General features: G+C 43.3%; 1 protein-coding gene and 7 non-coding genes across 10 annotated transcripts in view; all 8 read left to right on the forward strand.

The window, feature by feature from the left end:
- Positions 1-17,886, forward strand: part of LOC126999366 (heparan-alpha-glucosaminide N-acetyltransferase-like) — a 61,783-nt gene that overhangs the window by 31,907 nt on the left and 11,990 nt on the right. The window contains exon 1 of one of the 3 annotated variants that reach the window (XM_050861910.1): positions 15,952-16,151. The exons of the other annotated variants lie outside the window; for them this stretch is intronic. The gene's annotated coding sequence lies outside the window, so the exon portion shown is untranslated. Of the gene's footprint in view, positions 1-15,951; positions 16,152-17,886 lie in introns of those variants that run through there. 3 annotated transcript variants of the gene reach the window in all.
- On the forward strand, positions 403-595 carry LOC126999621 (U2 spliceosomal RNA). The gene has a single exon (XR_007753478.1). It is a non-coding gene; the product is annotated as a U2 spliceosomal RNA (small nuclear RNA).
- On the forward strand, positions 2,130-2,245 carry LOC126999626 (U5 spliceosomal RNA). The gene has a single exon (XR_007753483.1). It is a non-coding gene; the product is annotated as a U5 spliceosomal RNA (small nuclear RNA).
- Positions 3,991-4,153, forward strand: LOC126999631 (U1 spliceosomal RNA). The gene has a single exon (XR_007753488.1). It is a non-coding gene; the product is annotated as a U1 spliceosomal RNA (small nuclear RNA).
- On the forward strand, positions 9,278-9,470 carry LOC126999622 (U2 spliceosomal RNA). Its single transcript, XR_007753479.1, has one exon. It is a non-coding gene; the product is annotated as a U2 spliceosomal RNA (small nuclear RNA).
- LOC126999627 (U5 spliceosomal RNA) lies at positions 11,075-11,190 on the forward strand. Its single transcript, XR_007753484.1, has one exon. It is a non-coding gene; the product is annotated as a U5 spliceosomal RNA (small nuclear RNA).
- LOC126999632 (U1 spliceosomal RNA) lies at positions 12,857-13,019 on the forward strand. Its single transcript, XR_007753489.1, has one exon. It is a non-coding gene; the product is annotated as a U1 spliceosomal RNA (small nuclear RNA).
- Positions 13,385-13,577, forward strand: LOC126999623 (U2 spliceosomal RNA). The gene has a single exon (XR_007753480.1). It is a non-coding gene; the product is annotated as a U2 spliceosomal RNA (small nuclear RNA).

Consider the following 17,886-nt stretch of genomic DNA (forward strand, 5'->3'; position numbering starts at 1 on the left):
ATAGATTACTGACAGGTAAATATATTATATACCTATTTCCAGCGCGACGCAGTGCTCGTTTAGAGAGTAGGCGCCCTAGAATTTTTTGTTTGAGCCGCTATCTTGTGTAGGTGGCGAAAGCCTGTGTTTGCCAGTTCAGGTGGTAGAGGGCGTGAATGTAGGTAACACATCTCTGCTGACCTACGGAGCCGTGATTAGACGGTTTTTGGTGCCGTGACCACTCCTGTGGGGTTTGTTTACCTGTTTCTGATAATAGCAATACTGTGAAGTTTGTTCTACGACGGAAGGTAGCAGCACGTGGCCTGGTATTTACAGTGTAACAGTCTAGAGCATGACGAACATTTTGTGGGGTGCGTGTGTGTAGCGGGATGTGATCTGGGTGGCGGCCGGGTGGTCGGCGGTATCGCTTCTCGGCCTTTTGGCTAAGATCAAAGTGTAGTATCTGTTCTTATCAGCTTAATATCTGATACGATCCCCATGTGGGATCTACGATATTAATCTGATTTTTGGACTATGGCGAAGTGCTAGGGGCTTGCTCCACCTTTGCCGCGGATCGGCCCGGTATTGCAGTACCTCCGGGATCGGTCCACTCCCCCAGGGGAGAAATAAACTATGATGTTAAAATGTCTACAAAGGAGATATGATCCTTGTGTTGTGATGAGCCTTTGCTCCACGTATTCCGTGGATGACTTTGGTTTTGCCGTTAATCGTCGGTTTCCTTACCGCGGCAACACTCCACTCTGAGTGGAGGGTGTGGTGTGATCCATCCTGTCACTAAGGGTGCTCCTTGACACTACCCCTTCGGCGGTTCACTTCTCACTCATCTGCATAGTTGTATTCGTATGGTTACACTATGTAAGATGAAAATACATTTGCTACTACTTAGGAAGAAGCAACTGCTCATAAATTTGTCACGCCGTTACTTCTATGGCCACGGCTTGCTCCACCTTTACCGCGGATTGGTTCGTTATTGCAGCACCTCCGTAATCGGTCTTTTCTCCCATGAGAGGAATAAACACGAATCTGTATCCTTATTATATTGACCTAGCTTCACCTCTTCCGTTGATTAGTTCAGCATAGTCGTGATAGGTGCGCTTCTCTACGGAAGAAGCAAATTCTCCTAAATTTATAGTTAAGGTATTGTTCTTGCGGACGTTCCAAAGACTTGCTCCACCTTTGCCATAGATCGGTTTTGTATTGCGACGCTCGTCTTGTTGCTCAGCCTCTGCAAATTCCACTGGACCACCTGGAGGTTGTCAGGCTGTGTTATGGTGGTGTCATGCTCTGCAAGGACACAGGCCGGTAGTTCAGTTAAAGTTTTTTTCTTCTTTATTTTACATCTTACCTAGTGCAATTAATTACAAGTGTGTTGATGAGTTTTCTTGTAGTGTTGTGATATTTGTCTTTCTCTGGTCGTTTGGCACTTCTCCCTCCATTGACTTATGGAGAAATATTTTGATATCTCTCTCTCACATACACACACATTTCAATTTAGTCCAGGCAACACTGTTTTCTTTATACAGTTTTATAAAGTGTCGCAGTGACTACTGGATTTCAGCAGGAAAGCGTATGTTTCAAAGAGGCGAAGGATTTTGCTGCACGTAATTCATAAGTTTCAAGGAGCGGGTATATTATTTGAAGAGATGAGCTGCAGGATGTAGTTTTCTTTGTATGCTGTTGATAGAACGAGTGTCTAATTATCCCTTGAAAACCCTCACCAATTTATTGTCAATAGTTTCTTTAGATAGGCAGCCGTATTATAGATAAGTATCAGTGAAACGTAAACATGCTGCTAGGTGAATAAATCCCGAAGTATGGCCTGAATGTTTTGTCCTTAGTTGTGTAATGTAACAGGTGGACGGAGTGGCGGCAAGTTTGCGGGCATGAAGGGCACGGCGGTTATCTAGATGTCAAAATTAGCCGCTTCCGTCAGTGTTTCGGTAAAGAACGTTTTAACAGAAAGCTGTGCCATTGCGTTTTGCGTGGACCAGCAGCTGTGAAGGGGATAGAGTCGTCCCTGGGCAACAGCCCAGCATATGTTGTAAGTGCGACTGCCTTCTAGGTCGGATATGGCCCAACTGTTGGTGTTCAGCCCGAGACAGTATGGCGGCGAGTTGGCAGCGTTTTGACAACTCTGGTTTCCCTTCAAAACGCATAAATCTTTCGCCTTTTACTAAAGATTTCCGTGGAGGGGAACAACTCAATGAGTCTGTTATAATTTTTTCTTGGCCCACCTAGTGGGCCTATATAATACAATGAATATATAATATGAATTAAGCTACGTGTGCGGAGCCTAATTCAACATGATTTAGATTTTAGAAAACCAATGCCCAGAGACTCCAGATTGTCTCTTCTGTAACCTCGCGTTACTCTTGGGTGTGTTTGGGCCGCCGAACTGGCAGCTTATATATAAGAAGGTAAGGAGTCTGCAAGAGGCCGGTTTGCCTCTACAAGGCAGCTCCTGTAAGCTTAACCCCACCTTACTTCGCTATCCATGAATTCATCTAACCTCTTCTTGAACGTATCTATGGTATTGGCACTCACAGCATGTTATTTACATGAGGAAGGCTTGGTATGGTCTGAATGGGGCTATAGGTGAGAGACTAGGGCCCTAGGGCCACCACCGTTTTAAATTACAGGAATATGGCGAAAATTATGTAGCCATGGAGCCTTTGGGGAACTTTTATGGGGCTAATATGCACTCTCTGGTCTTAGGGAGCTAGGTTACTATAATTGTATGATGGAGGCTTGGTAATGGTCTGAGAGGGGCTGGGTGAAAGACTAGGGCCACCACCGTTTTAAATTACAGGAGTATGGCGAAAATTATATAGCCATAGAGCGTTTGAGGGACTTTATTGTCATTTTGTCATTATAAGCAGGAATTAAAAAAATGCCTCTTTCCCCCTCTATATTAACCTTATAAAGATGATAGCCGAAAATTATATAGCCATAAAGCGTTTGAGGGACTTTTTGTCATTTTGTCATTATAAGCAGGAATTAAAAAAAATGCCTCTTTCCCCCTCTATATTAACCTTATAAAGATGATAGCCGAAAATTATATAGCCATAGAGCGTTTGAGGGACTTTTTGTCATTTTGTCATTATAAGCAGGAATTTTAAAAAAATGCCTCTTTCCCCCTCTGTATTAACCCTATAAAGATGATAGCCGTTTAGTGGTGCATCTTACCATTTATAAGATCTTTGATACTACTACTACTACTACTACTAGTACTACTACTACTACTACTACTACGTACTACTTGGGCGTAACACTGATTTTGTCACAACTACATTAGAACTATTTTATAATTTTACTCTCCTCAACTACAATCCTAGAGATGCATGAGCAGCATGACTTTCACTTCGAAACGACCTACAACCAGGTATATGAGTATCTGTCGACGTGGGTGACATCCTTCACGTTTAGCCAAGTGTGTCATTGGTGGTCAGGGTTTTCTTCAACGGGTATCCTGCGTGTGAAAGAATAGGATTAACTTCACACACACTAAATCCTTGTAGTGCTATATTTCTATATATTTATCTTTTTTTTTTTTTTTTTCATTTTCTTTTTGTTTGCAGTCAGTCGTTCCAACAATAACATGATCAGTAATCTGTAGATCGTGCCGGTGATCGGGCTTTCTCTTAAAACCAAACCATAAGTGCAAACTTTGCTCTTTTAAGTTGCTGTAGAGACCTTTAAATAACTTTAAATAGCTTGCATTAAAATAAGTTAGGCCAAATATTTAATGTAGGAAAAAAAAATCTGATAGTTAAATGTTATGTCTAATGTCATTTTTGAACCAATAGGAAGATTGTTGCAAACGTTGGAGGAATAGTTCAGTAGTGTATATATACATATAAAATATTGTGTGAATAATAGAAAATGGTGAGTGATTATTTACATTTTTAAAAGATTTTTCATTAAAAGATTTTCAGCTTTACTAGGTGTTAAGCCAGGCTGCACTAGGGTGGCAACGTTTTGGCGGTGAGCATACTTACCTGGCACAGGAGATACCGTGATCATAAAGGCGGTTTTCCCAGGGCGAGGCCCGCCATTGCACTCCGGCGGTGCTGACCCCTGCGATTAACCCAAATGTGGTTAACTCGAGTGCGAAATTTTTGATAGCGGGGGATTGCGTTCGCGCATCCCCCTAATAATTCCACATATATGATTGGTAAGCCCCAGTCAAAGGTTTTATAATTTTATATACTCAATCAGAACATTGATTTCAATGATTTCTATACGATTCGTGATGAATTTCCCTAGAGCGACTAGACTCACTAGAGCCTCTTGTTACTTACAGTCGGGGGCACTCGGGTGCCCCACTGACGACCAGGTATACTTGGTGTTTGCATTTGGAAAGCGTCATGGGATTCGTTGTGTCGAATCAATTTCGCCACGAACCTGAACAATTTCGTACCGCGACATTTTGGCTGTCTGAAGCTGCAAGGATGGTATAGGACACTGCCCACCATCGTTCTTCCTTTCGTCGTTAAGTTATGTATTATCACGTGATTTGTTATTCCATCAGATGTTGTTTATACTCTTGTGGATATTTACTTACCGTGTAAGTAAGATGTTTTCTTTGTTCTAGGAAGGACATAATAGAGGCGACCGAGTAAGAGGAAACTGCGACAAGGGAAGAGTTTGTTTTCCCTTTCTTCCTCGAGGTATATACCGCGTCCCGTGCGTTACTTTTTCCATATAATTGGAACCGCCCGGCAAGGGCAGTCAGTTGATGGATAAGGAAAGACCCGTCTGTCTGATGCGATCTCTAGTTTTATCGATCAAATCTGTCGAAATGAAGTACATACCATGATTTACCATCACACTCCGAGAGTTTTCTATCGTTAACTATTCTCATCATTGCATTTATACATCAGTGATAACTGATTGGTGTCCAATCGAGTACGTACAAAAGACAATACATGGATCAGTATAACACCTAATAACACACCGTCAGCTGTCCAGCTGCCTGACGTACATACAAATACAACATATGGAGCACTATAACACATAAGAACACACCTTCAACGGAACTTACACTTGTCAGATTTACCCATAAAGCTTTATCAGGAGTTTTCTCTGAACTTGCTACCTCCCTTGGCTCCATCATAAATGCCATCCTCACTCAGAGCAAATGCCCCACAGATTGGAAATCCTTATTCATCACTCCCATCTCCAAAGTCACCAACCCCACCTCACTTAATGAACTAAGACCCATTGCCATCACTCCAATCCCGAGCCTGCTTTGTGAAGACTTTGTATTTAGCTGGGCATATGATACTATTCATTACAAAATTGATCAGAGGCAGTTCGGCAACATTAGAGCCTCCTCCACCTCACATTGCCTCATTAGTTTCCTTGATTTCATTCTTAAAACCCTGGAAACCAGAAAAACTTCCTCTGCCCTCGCCTTTATTGACTTTCGGAAAGCCTTCGACCTGGTTGACCACACCACTGTCATCACCAAGGCCATAAACATCGGCCTGCCCTCCCACCTGACATCCTGGCTGGCGGACTTCCTGACGCACCGGCACCAAGCTGTGCGTCATCAGGGCTGCACCTCCACCCTCCAGCCCGTATCTGCTGGGGTGCCACAAGGGACGCGCATGGGTCCTCTTTGCTTCCTTATTCTGATCAACAATGCACTGTTTGACGCCCCTCATCGCTGGAAGTACGTGGATGATTCTACAGTGGGCATCTCCATCAACAACACAGCCCCTGACTACACGCCCCTACAACACATTCTGGACCGACTGCAGAGCTGGACGCAAGACAACCACGTCACCATCAACACCAACAAGACGGTGGTGATGCATTTTCACACCACCACTGCCATCCCACCGCCAGCCCTGGAGGTTGGCCCTCACCAGATGCAGGTGGTTGAATCCACCAAACTACTTGGAGTCACCCTGGACAGCAAGCTGAGCTGGGGCAAGCACGTCACCACCATCATCAGGGCGGCTTCCTACAAACTTTTCATGTTGAGGCGCATGAAAGCGTTGGGAGCCCCCCAAAGGTCGCTCAAGGACCTGTACACCACCTTCATCCTTCCCAGACTCCTCTACGCCTCTCCTGCTTGGGCTTCCTCCATCAACAAGACCCAGCAACGCCAATTAGAGAGAGTGCAAAGGCGTGCATGCAGACAGAATCTGGGCAATTCTTACACTAACTACGAGCATGCACTCACCCAGCTGAATATGCCCACCCTACAGGACCGATACCAGACAAACCTAACCAAATTCGGCAAGTCCCTCCTTAACAACCCCCTTCATAGAGACCTACTCCCACCCGCCCTCCCTCCCCCCACTAGACCCACAAGACACCACAATATTCTCGTCCCGGTCAAAACTCGCACGGACAAATATCGGCTTAGTGCGATACCGACACTTGTGAGGGTCATTAACACCTCCATGATCACATGACCCCTCCACTCCAACACACACACACACACACACACACACACACACACAGAAACTCATTGTATGGTATTTTTGTGTATTTTCAGCCTTATGGCTGCCTACAAATGAATAAACCATTTATTATTATTATTATTTTTATTATTATTATTATTATTATTATTATTATTATAAGCACCTCGGGCTCTCGGTCGTTCGCCCGCCCTCCGTCACAGAACTTAGCGATTCCGCTCCTGCAAAGGCAGACAGCGAAGACGAGAAGACACGTCTTCCCGTCGTCAAACCTTTAGCGATCTGCCTCTCCCTTCTCTCCTTCAGACCATATTCTCTCCTGTATGGCGTTTAACTCAGGACACTGAATAAGGGCGCCTTCATACGACTGTAGGCCAGCCTAATGGATTTGGTGACCTCTCTGACCGCAATGTCATAACATCCCCGCGGGGATAAATCGTCTCTTAAGATAGCAAACCTCTCCCTTATTCTTTCCTCCCGTTACTTCTCGCATCTCTCTCCACTCTTCCACCTCTCTCATTTCTCTGTTTCCTCACATCGCCAAAACGGCGATAACATAATAATGTTGAATGCTTTGCTGAACTTCACTCTGCTTTGAATGTGTAATATTTTCACATCTTATATTTTTAAGAGAGTGGCCTGCCCCATGGAAATCTTGGTGGACAAGTCGAGAACTAAAAAGACATCAGTACGACAGCTGCATCGTGCCGACCCTCTAGAAGAACCTCAGCGTGGTGGTGCTGTCCTTTGATGCCATTGACTTTAAAGTTTAGAGCTTTAGGAAAATACCTCCATCTTTGGAAATAGGTCACGAAAATAATATCAATAAAAATTATACTACTCAAACGAAAGTGGACAATGAAAAGTGCAATGAATTAATTACTTGATTGTTTTATACAGATATCTAGAACTCTGTAAGAAACTTATTAAAGTTTTGTCTTAATAAATTGCTTTGGAAATGTACTGTATTTAAAAGAAAAAAAGAAATGCCAAAGACGATTTTTAACCCATTTAAAAATGATTAATGAATGTGACCACGGCTTTAAAGTTGAAACAAGCGAGTGTCGGGCTCACCACCTCCATTGAAATTACAATTTAATATTTCAGGGTAAAGATATGAAATGAAATAGAAGTTTGTAAGTACCAGATTTTGTTGTTGTTTAAAGGTTTATTGTACAAAAACATACACGGAGGCGGTGGCTGAATCGACAGAGTGACGGCGCTGCGTTCAGGAGGACGCGAGTTCAATCCCTGCCCGGTGCCACCAAGCTGGGATATTTCAGCCGCCGCCGAGTGGCTTAAAACTACCCACGTGCTGTACAGAAGACCACCTATCAACCCGGACTCTAGATTCTAGGATTAAAGATGAGCTTCGGGACGGCAGCATGAGCCAATGCAAGATGGCGCCACTATAAACACTCGCCTCCGCCGAACGGGCTGTTCCGACCATCAGGCCCCACCGGGAAGAAGCCTTGGGCCGACCATCAGGCCCCACCGGGAAGAAGCCTACCGGCGCAATAGGCCGCGACGTAAAAAACAAAACAAAAAAAGAACAAATATACAATAACAAAAATCTATACATTTGGTGTATGTAGTGTACAAAGCGGGCTACCGCCCGCTGGTGGAAACGTGGCTGCATTGTATAGGTCGACTGGCCTCTCAGAATTTATCTATTTGAGCGTCATTTTTTAACCCCACGCGATTACCTCATGAGTAACAGGCTTTTATTGCTGAAAGTATATTGATGATTTTATTCGTGCAACTATCTAACATGCAAAACTCTTTCATTGATGTTCACTAGTATGTGATGGGATGAGAAAACATGTCCTCCACTTACTGGGTCCTTATAACGCAATGAATATATACGAATTAAGCTATGTTTGAGAAGCCTAATTATTCAACAACAAAAATAAAAATGTCCAGAGACTCCAAACTGTGGTGACTGTGTCCCTTGTGTAATCTCGCGTTAGTCAGGTGCTTATTATAAAGTCATGTGACTCATGTATGAAGACCTCCAGTCATTACGGTAGAGCTTTAGTGGACTATGTTCAGAGATTAATAATTTTTGTTACGTTTTCTAGCTTCAAATAGTCTGTGATAATTTGTTTTTATCTTGTTAACCGTCCACTTAATAGGTTTTGGGCCATAAGCTGGAAGACAACCAGCAAACAGTGCACGAGGGCTTTTTTTTTTCGGGAGTGCTGACGCCCCTAGCTCGCGCTTGACTCCTACAAGCGTTCTTGGTGTTCTTAGTGACTCACAACAGCCTGCATTTAGCTTTACCTTCTAAGTATGGTCCATCGTATGTCCATCGTCGAGTTTCTCTAGAAATACAGACCTGCAGTTCAGTCACTCATTCAAAGTTTTCTGTTATCAGCAACTTCATGGTATTCTCAACTAAAAAAAATTCATCATTTTTCACCACAAATAAAGTGAGTGTATATATTACTGACAGGTAAATATATTATATACCTATTTCCAGCGCGACGCAGTGCTCGTTTAGGGAGTAGGCGCCCTAGAAATTCTTGTTTGAGCCGCTATCTTAGTGTAGGTGGCGAAAGCCTGTGTTTGCCAGTTCAGGTGGTAGAGGGCGTGAATGTAGGTAACACATCTCTGCTGACCTACGGAGCCGTGATTAGACGGTTTTTGGTGCCGTGACCACTCCTGTGGGGTTTGTTTACCTGTTTCTGATAATAGCAATACTGTGAAGTTTGTTCTACGGCGGAAGGTAGCAGCACGCGGCCTGGTATTTACAGTGTAACAGTCTAGAGCATGACGAACATTTTGTGGGGTGCGTGTGTGTAGCGGGATGTGATCTGGGTGGCGGCCGGGTGGTCGGCGGTATCGCTTCTCGGCCTTTTGGCTAAGATCAAAGTGTAGTATCTGTTCTTATCAGCTTAATATCTGATACGATCCCCATGTGGGATCTACGATATTAATCTGATTTTTGGACTATGGCGAAGTGCTAGGGGCTTGCTCCACCTTTGCCGCGGATCGGCCCGGTATTGCAGTACCTCCGGGATCGGTCCACTCCCCCAGGGGAGAAATAAACTATCATGTTAAAATGTCTACAAAGGAGATATGATCCTTGTGTTGTGATGAGCCTTTGCTCCACGTATTCCGTGGATGATTTTGGTTTTGCCGTGAGTCGTCGGTTTCCTTCGCGCGGTAACACTCCACTCCAAGTGGAGGGTGTGATGTGATCCATCCTGTCACTAAGGGTGCTCCTTGACACTCCCCCTTCGGCGGTTCGCTTCTCGCTCATCTGCATAATTGTATTCGTATGGTTACACTATGTAAGATGAAAATACATTTGCTACTACTTAGGAAGAAGCAACTGCTCATAAATTTGTCACGCCGTTACTTCTATGGCCACGGCTTGCTCCACCTTTACCGCGGATTGGTTCGTTATTGCAACACCTCCGTAATCGGTCTTTTCTCCCATGAGAGGAATAAACACGAATCTGTATCCTTATTATATTGACCTAGCTTCACCTCTTCCGTTGATTAGTTCAGCATAGTCGTGATAGGTGCGCTTCTCTACGAAAGAAGCAAATTCTCCTAAATTTATAGTTAAGGTATTGTTCTTGCGGACATGTTCCAAAGACTTGCTCCACCTTTGCCATAGATCGGTTTTGTATTGCGACGCTCGTCTTGTTGCTCAGCCTCTGCAAATTCCACTGGACCACCTGGAGGTTGTCAGGCTGTGTTATGGTGGTGTCATGCTCTGCAAGGACACAGGCCGGTAGTTCAGTTAAATTTTTTTTCTTCTTTATTTTACATCTTACCTAGTGCAATTAATTACAAGTGTGTTGATGAGTTTTCTTGAAGTGTTGTGATATTTGTCTTTCTCTGGTCGTTAGGCACTTCTCCCTCCATTGACTTATGGAGAAATATTTTGATCTCTCTCTCTCTCTCTCTCTCTCTCTCTCTCTCTCTCTCTCACACACACACACACACACACACACACACACACACACACACACACACACACATTTCAATTTAGTCCAGGCAACACTGTTTTCTTTATACAGTTTTATAAAGTGTCGCAGTGACTACTGGATTTCAGCAGGAAAGCGTATGTTTCAAAGAGGCGAAGGATTTTGCTGCACGTAATTCATAAGTTTCAAGGAGCGGGTATATTATTTGAAGAGATGAGCTGCAGGATGTAGTTTTCTTTGTATGCTGTTGATAGAACGAGTGTCTAATTATCCCTTGAAAACCCTCACCAATTTATTGTCAATAGTTTCTTTAGATAGGCAGCCGTATTATAGATAAGTATCAGTGAAACGTAAACATGCTGCTAGGTGAATAAATCCCGAAGTATGGCCTGAATGTTTTGTCCTTAGTTGTGTAATGTAACAGGTGGACGGAGTGGCGGCAAGTTTGCGGGCATGAAGGGCACGGCGGTTATCTAGATGTCAAAATTAGCCGCTTCCGTCAGTGTTTCGGTAAAGAACGTTTTAACAAAAAGCTGTGCCATTGCGTTTTGCGTGGACCAGCAGCTGTGAAGGGGATAGAGTCGTCCCTGGGCAACAGCCCAGCATATGTTGTAAGTGCGACTGCCTTCTAGGTCGGATATGGCCCAACTGTTGGTGTTCAGCCCGAGACAGTATGGCGGCGAGTTGGCAGCGTTTTGACAACTCTGGTTTCCCTTCAAAACGCATAAATCTTTCGCCTTTTACTAAAGATTTCCGTGGAGGGGAACAACTCAATGAGTCTGTTATAATTTTTTCTTGGCCCACCTAGTGGGCCTATATAATACAATGAATATATAATATGAACTAAGCTACGTGTGCGGAGCCTAATTCAACATGATTTAGATTTTAGAAAATCAATGCCCAGAGACTCCAGATTTGTCTCTTCTGTAACCTCGCGTTACTCTTGGGTGTTTTTGGGCTGCCGAACTGGCAGCTTATATATAAGAAGGTAAGGAGTCTGCAAGAGGCCGGTTTGCCTCTACAAGGCAGTTCCTGTAAGCTTAACCCCACCTTACTTCGCTATCCATGAATTCATCTAACCTCTTCTTGAACGTATCTATGGTATTGGCACTCACAGCATGTTATTACATGAGGAAGGCTTGGTATGGTCTGAATGGGGCTATAGGTGAGAGACTAGGGCCACCACCGTTTTAAATTACAGGAATATGGCAAAAATTATGTAGCCATGGAGCCTTTGGGGAACTTTTATGGGGCTAATATGCACTCTCTGGGCTTAGGGAGCTAGGTTACTATAATTGTATGATGGAGGCTTGGTAATGGTCTGAGAGGGGCTGGGTGAAAGACTAGGGCCACCACCGTTTTAAATTACAGGATTATGGCGAAAATTATATTGCCATAGAGCGTTTAAGGGACTTTTAGCCATAGAGGGTTTGAGGGACTTTTTGTCATTTTGTCATTATAAGCAGGAATTTAAAAAATGCCTCTTTCCCCCTCTATATTAACCTTATAAAGATGATAGCCGAAAATTATATAGCCATAGAGCGTTTGAGGGACTTTTTGTCATTTTGTCATTATAAGCAGGAATTTAAAAAAATGCCTCTTTCCCCCTCTATATTAACCCTATAAAGATGATAGCCGTTTAGTGGTGCATCTTACCATTTATGAGATCTTTGCTACTACTACTACTACTACTAGTACTACTACTACTACTACTACTACTTGGGCGTAACACTGATTTTGTCACAACTACATTAGAACTATTTTATTATTTTACTCTCCTCAACTACAATCTTAGAGATGCATGAGCAGCATGACTTTCACTTCGAAACGACCTACAACCAGGTATATGAGTATCTGTCGACGTGGGTGACATCCTTCACGTTTAGCCAAGTGTGTCATTGGTGGTCAGGGTTTTCTTCAACGGGTATCCTGCGTGTGAAAGAATAGGATCAACTTCACACACACTAAATCCTTGTAGTGCTATATTTCTATATATTTATCATAGTTTTTCTTTGATGATACTTTTTTTTTCTTTTTCTTTTTGTCTCCAGTCAGTCGTTCCAACAATAACATGATCAGTAATCTGTAGATCGTGCCGGTGATCGGGCTTTCTCTTAAAACCAAACCATGAGTGCAAACCTTGTTCTTTAAGTTGCTGTAGAGAGCTTTAAATCAGAAGGAAGGGATAATTTAACCTTTCAAAGCTTGCATTAAAATAAGTTAGGCCAAATATTTAATGTAGGAAAAAGAAATCTATTAGTTAAATGTAATGTCTAATGTCATTTTTGAACAGATAGGAAGATTGTTGCAAACGTTGGAGAAATAGTTCAGTAGTGTATATATACATATAAAATATTGTGTGAATAATAGAAAATGGTGAGTGATTATTTGCATTTTACAAAGAATTTTCATTAAAACATTTTCAGCTACACTAGGTGTTAAGCCAGGCTGCACTAGGGTGGCAACGTTTTGGCGGCGAGCATACTTACCTGGCACAGGAGATACCGTGATCATAAAGGCGGTTTTCCCAGGGCGAGGCCCGCCATTGCACTCCGGCGGTGCTGACCCCTGCGATTAACCCAAATGTGGTTAACTCGAGTGCGAAATTTTTGATAGCGGGGGATTGCGTTCGCGCATCCCCCTAATAATTCCACATATACTGTTATCACTAAGGCCATAAACATCGGCCTGCCCTCCCACCTGACATCCTGGCTGGCGGACTTCCTGACGCACCGGCACCAAGCTGTGCGTCCGCCACACGCCCAGGGAGGTGATGCTGTGGGTGCTCAGGGCGGCACCCCCGCCCCGCTGACCTGACCTGCCCGCAACACGCTCACCACCACAGGAAGAAGTCTGTGAGCAGCACAGCGCCCACACCGACACTCTGATTCCCTCACCGGCGGGCTGGTGCCCGCTTTGCATATAATATTGTATATGTTTTTTTTTGTTTTTTTTATCATGTAATGTATGCGATTTATGTGCAATAAACCTTAAACCTTGGTCGGCGGTATCGCTTCTCGGCCTTTTGGCTGAGATCAAAGTGTAGTATCTGCTCTTATCAGCTTAATATCTGATACGATCCCCATGTGGGATCTACGATATTAATCTGATTTTTGGACTATGGCGAAGTGCTAGGGGCTTGCTCCACCTTTGCCGCGGATCGGCCCGGTATTGCAGTACCTCCGGGATCGGTCCACTCCCCCAGGGGAAAAATACACAAACCATTATGTGAATTACGTAGATATGATCTATGTGTTAGTGCATTGTCGTCTCGATATAAACGTTCGTATATCGAGACGGCAATGGTTAGTACAGTCTTTCCTCCACATAGGGGAGAGCGGTGATGATACGGACAGTGGGATGGTCCGGCCATAGCACTTATTGTAAAGTGTATGGAACCGAGTGCCTCGAGATTTTGTGTGAATGTGCAAAACTTTGTTGCCTTGGCCCACAAAGGGACAACCACGCCCTCAGAGCTGTTCTTTTCGATATAAGTCCGATTTTATGTTTTTTTGCATCTCGTATGTAATATTTTCATTGTGTATCGCAAGCTCTCACTTCAAAAAAGTGCCAATTAGGGAGATGTAAATTATTTCGGTGACGCAGCGATGCACGGCGAAGGTATTGCCGTGTAACACGATCACCCAGCTCTCGTGCTGGAAAAAGAGTGTGACCACACATTTGCTTTTTATAGTCGTGATGATTCGGACGGTTGATTTTTTCATGATTTTTATGAAATTTATATCAATTTAAACATTATAGGTGTTGCAACGGTTATAAAAAGGTTAATTTGGTTGATTTATATTCAGGTATTATGCTTGTGAGAAGAGAAGGAAGACATAATACAAAAATTTTTTTGAGATATTTCTTGTAGTTCTCCTTTTATTTTTTTCCTCTATAAATATTGAGAGGATACTTTTGTCCTTAGACAAATGTTTTGTAGTAGATATAATCTTGTTTATTAGCCAATCAAGCTCAAGTTATATTAATATGATGGCGAGTATTATGAGTGTCCGTACCACCCCACCTCCCTGGCCGAACCATCACCACGGGTGGGGATGGTTCGGACGATTTAGAAACTTGTCTTTCATCACCTACATCTGAAAACTGGAAATAGCTACGAGTGTCATATTAGCAGCCTAAAGAGCCAAATGATGGAGGAACATTTTGAGGTCAACAAAATTACACTACTTAAAAAAAAAAATTCTAAAAATATTTTTTCTAAAAAGTGGCCGAATCATCATCGCTCTCTCCTATCCCGTGGATAGGTCTTGTAATAGCAACGCAGGTCTTTTGTTGCGCACTCCCTGCAAATTCCAGTGGACCACCTGGAGGTTGTCAGGCTGCGTGTATACGGTGGTGTCATGTTCTGCAAGGACACAGGACGATAGTTCATTTGAAGTGTTGTTCTTGTAGATTGTTGTGATGTTCTTTCTCTGGTCGTGTGGCACTTCTCCCTCCATTGACAAATGAAATATTTTGATATATATCAACCAAACAAGCAGTAATGCAAACACACACACACACACACACACACACACACACACACACACACACACACACACACACACACACATATTGCATTAAGTTCTATCTTGCGAGTCTCAAATTAAAAAAAATAAATAAAAAATAGTAATATCACTTCATTCCAGGAAACACCGTTTTTCTTTTACTGTTTCTTACAAACTGTCGCAGTGACTGCTGCATTTCGACATGTAAGCGTATGTTTCAAAGAGGCGGAGGATTTTGCTGCACGTAATTCAGCCGTTTCACGGAGCAGGTATATTATTGGAAGGGATGAGCTGCAGGATGTAATTTTCTTTATTTGTTATTGATAGCACGAGTGTCTAATTATCCCGTGAAAACCCTCACCCATTATAGTGTCATTAGTTTATTTAGATATATGGTCTTATAATAAAACTTTTATTATAGATAAGTATCAGTGAAACGTAAACATGCTGCCAAGTGAATAAAATACCGAAGTATGGCCTGAATGTTTTGTCCGTAGTTGTGTATAGCAACGGGTGGGGCAGGTTTGCAGGCATGACTCTGTGATCATTTAGCTTCCCCAGGAAAGGAGCCCGGAGCTCTTTGGAGGGGGCCTTTTTATGACTGCCTTTAACTGATTGCTTTAGGTAAAAAAAAAAAAAAACAACCTAAGTGCATGAGCATGAGTCCTTTTCTTTCGGAGTCTCTCTCTCTCTCTCTCTCTCTCTCTCTCTCTCTCTCTCTCTCTCTCTCTCTCTCTCTCTCTCTCTCTCTCTCTCTCTCATCGTAGCAACATGTTATTCCTCCACCAATTAAGACAATTACCACAGGACCATAAAATAAATATATGCATTACAATACACAAAACAATGATGTATTCTGTCTTGCTTACATGCCACATCTGTGCGTTTGTGTTGTGAAAATGATCAATACCACAAGGCAAAACGTCTTGCTCTGGCCATGCTCCAAGGTGAAGTGGCAGAGAAAAAAAAAAGAAAGGGAAAGAAAATATTTACTGCACACTGGGAGAAATTGTAGGTGGAGGGAGCTGCACTGCTGAACCTGAACCGCTGAAGTTTTACTCTCAGTCCAGCCGCAACCACCGACGGGAGAGGGTTGTCCTGCCACGCGCCAGCTGTGAAAATCGGACCCATCTGATAAGCAGACGAAAAAACAGTGGCACGATAAGCTACGAAAATGGTGGAACTGGGAGAAAGTACAGGGCGAGAAGCATCAACATAAATACGTCAACAAGAATACGAAAGAAAAGGAGAAAGCTGATTATAAGGTGAGACATAATACTTTCACCAATACTTGTGTTCTATTATATGAGCTGCTGTGTGTATCGAGGTCAGTCCAACCGGTGACCTTTCACCTAGCTCGCGGGGACACCAACATAGCATGGGTGTCAGAGAGAGAGAGAGAGAGAGAGAGAGAGAGAGAGAGAGAGAGAGAGAGAGAGAGAGAGAGAGAGAGAGAGAGAGCAAGGGGACAAGGTTAGACAAGGTGAAAGGAAACTGGAAAACAGAGAAAGTGTGTGTGTGTGTGTGTGTGTGTGTGTGTGTGTGTGTCCAAATAAAGACACGTAGGTATTTGAAAGTTGTTGTTGTCTTATGTCAGTGTTTTGGTACTGCTGTTATTTGAGTGGGTATTGTTTGTGTATTAGGTCTGGTGCAACTTGAGAAAAAAATAATCCATGAAGATATTAATCCCTTCAGTGGCACCTTCGTATATATACGGACAACGCGGTCCGTCCCCTCAGTGCCACGTCCGTATATGTATGTATATATATATATATATATATATATATATATATAATATATATATATAAATTTCGTGATGCCTTTAGCGCCAATAGGCTATCTTGAGGGACCTCTTGGGCGGCCCCAGTCCATTAGTGGCGTAGGCTGCCGTGATGTATGACTCTTGCCTGGCCTATGCTGCCCCCCGGTGCTCCTCTTGAACGAAGTCGCTGAAGTTACGGTTGTCTGAAAATGTAGGCACCATGTGGATAATCTTCCACCACTCGGCGATAGCTTAAAAAATCAGCGTGTTTTGGTGGGACTCCCCATGGCCGCCCGCTGACCACTCGGCCACAATACAGACTGCAGTTTAATAAATCGCAGCGCAATAAGTTATGTATCCAGCGCGCCCAAACTTGCTTGGCTTGTAGGCCTGCCTTTGTTCTGCCAAGTCCCCCCCGCCCTTCCCTGGCGCCACTTTAAACAGTTGCCTTCGCCGCAATAGGTTGGGTACTACAACTCGCACACACAAAAAAATCGTTACGGTCCGGGCCACCGACTTTCATTCCCGATATCGTAACTGAACAAGCCATTATGTCATTGAAAACGTCAATTTAAGTATCCAAAATGCACATATTTATTGTTTTTGTCATAATATAGTGATTAAGCCCCCTATCCCCCCCCCCAAAAAAAAAAATCGGAAATTGCCTGACACCAGGAGATTGGCAACTTGGCAGGCCTCTGGTACTGAATGGGTTAAAGTGTGTGTGTGTGAGAGAGAGAGAGAGAGAGAGAGAGAGAGAGAGAGAGAGAGAGAGAGAGAGAGAGAGGAGGAGGAGGAGGAGGAGGAGGAACGATGTATATCGTTCGTTCACCCGTATAGTTTGTTCACTCTTCATTCTTTTGCGTGTACCCGATCGAGGAGACTAGTCTTTACCCCGACTGAAGAGATCCTATCCATCCATCCATCTCATTATTTTCCAGTATCTTACTTGAGCACCTTAGCTTTAAACATGACAAGAGTTCCTTCCCTTAGCCAACCAGCGTGACTGAGTCCCCGGAGGTTCGAATCACAAGGCGGTAAAGGTTTTATTCAACCGAGCGCGTACGGTGCAAGGGGAATGATAGGTTGGGGGTCAAGAGAGTGGGAGGAGATTGTAATGGAGTAGATCATGGAAATATAAATGCGATAAAGAAGCTGCATTATCCTGATACAGATAAAAGTGTTATCAGTACATGTTAATCAAATCAAGCCCCTTTATTACACTGTTTTAAGATAGA

Source organism: Eriocheir sinensis, chromosome 16 (genome assembly GCF_024679095.1).
Source record: "Eriocheir sinensis breed Jianghai 21 chromosome 16, ASM2467909v1, whole genome shotgun sequence".
Lineage (NCBI taxonomy): Eukaryota > Metazoa > Arthropoda > Malacostraca > Decapoda > Varunidae > Eriocheir > Eriocheir sinensis.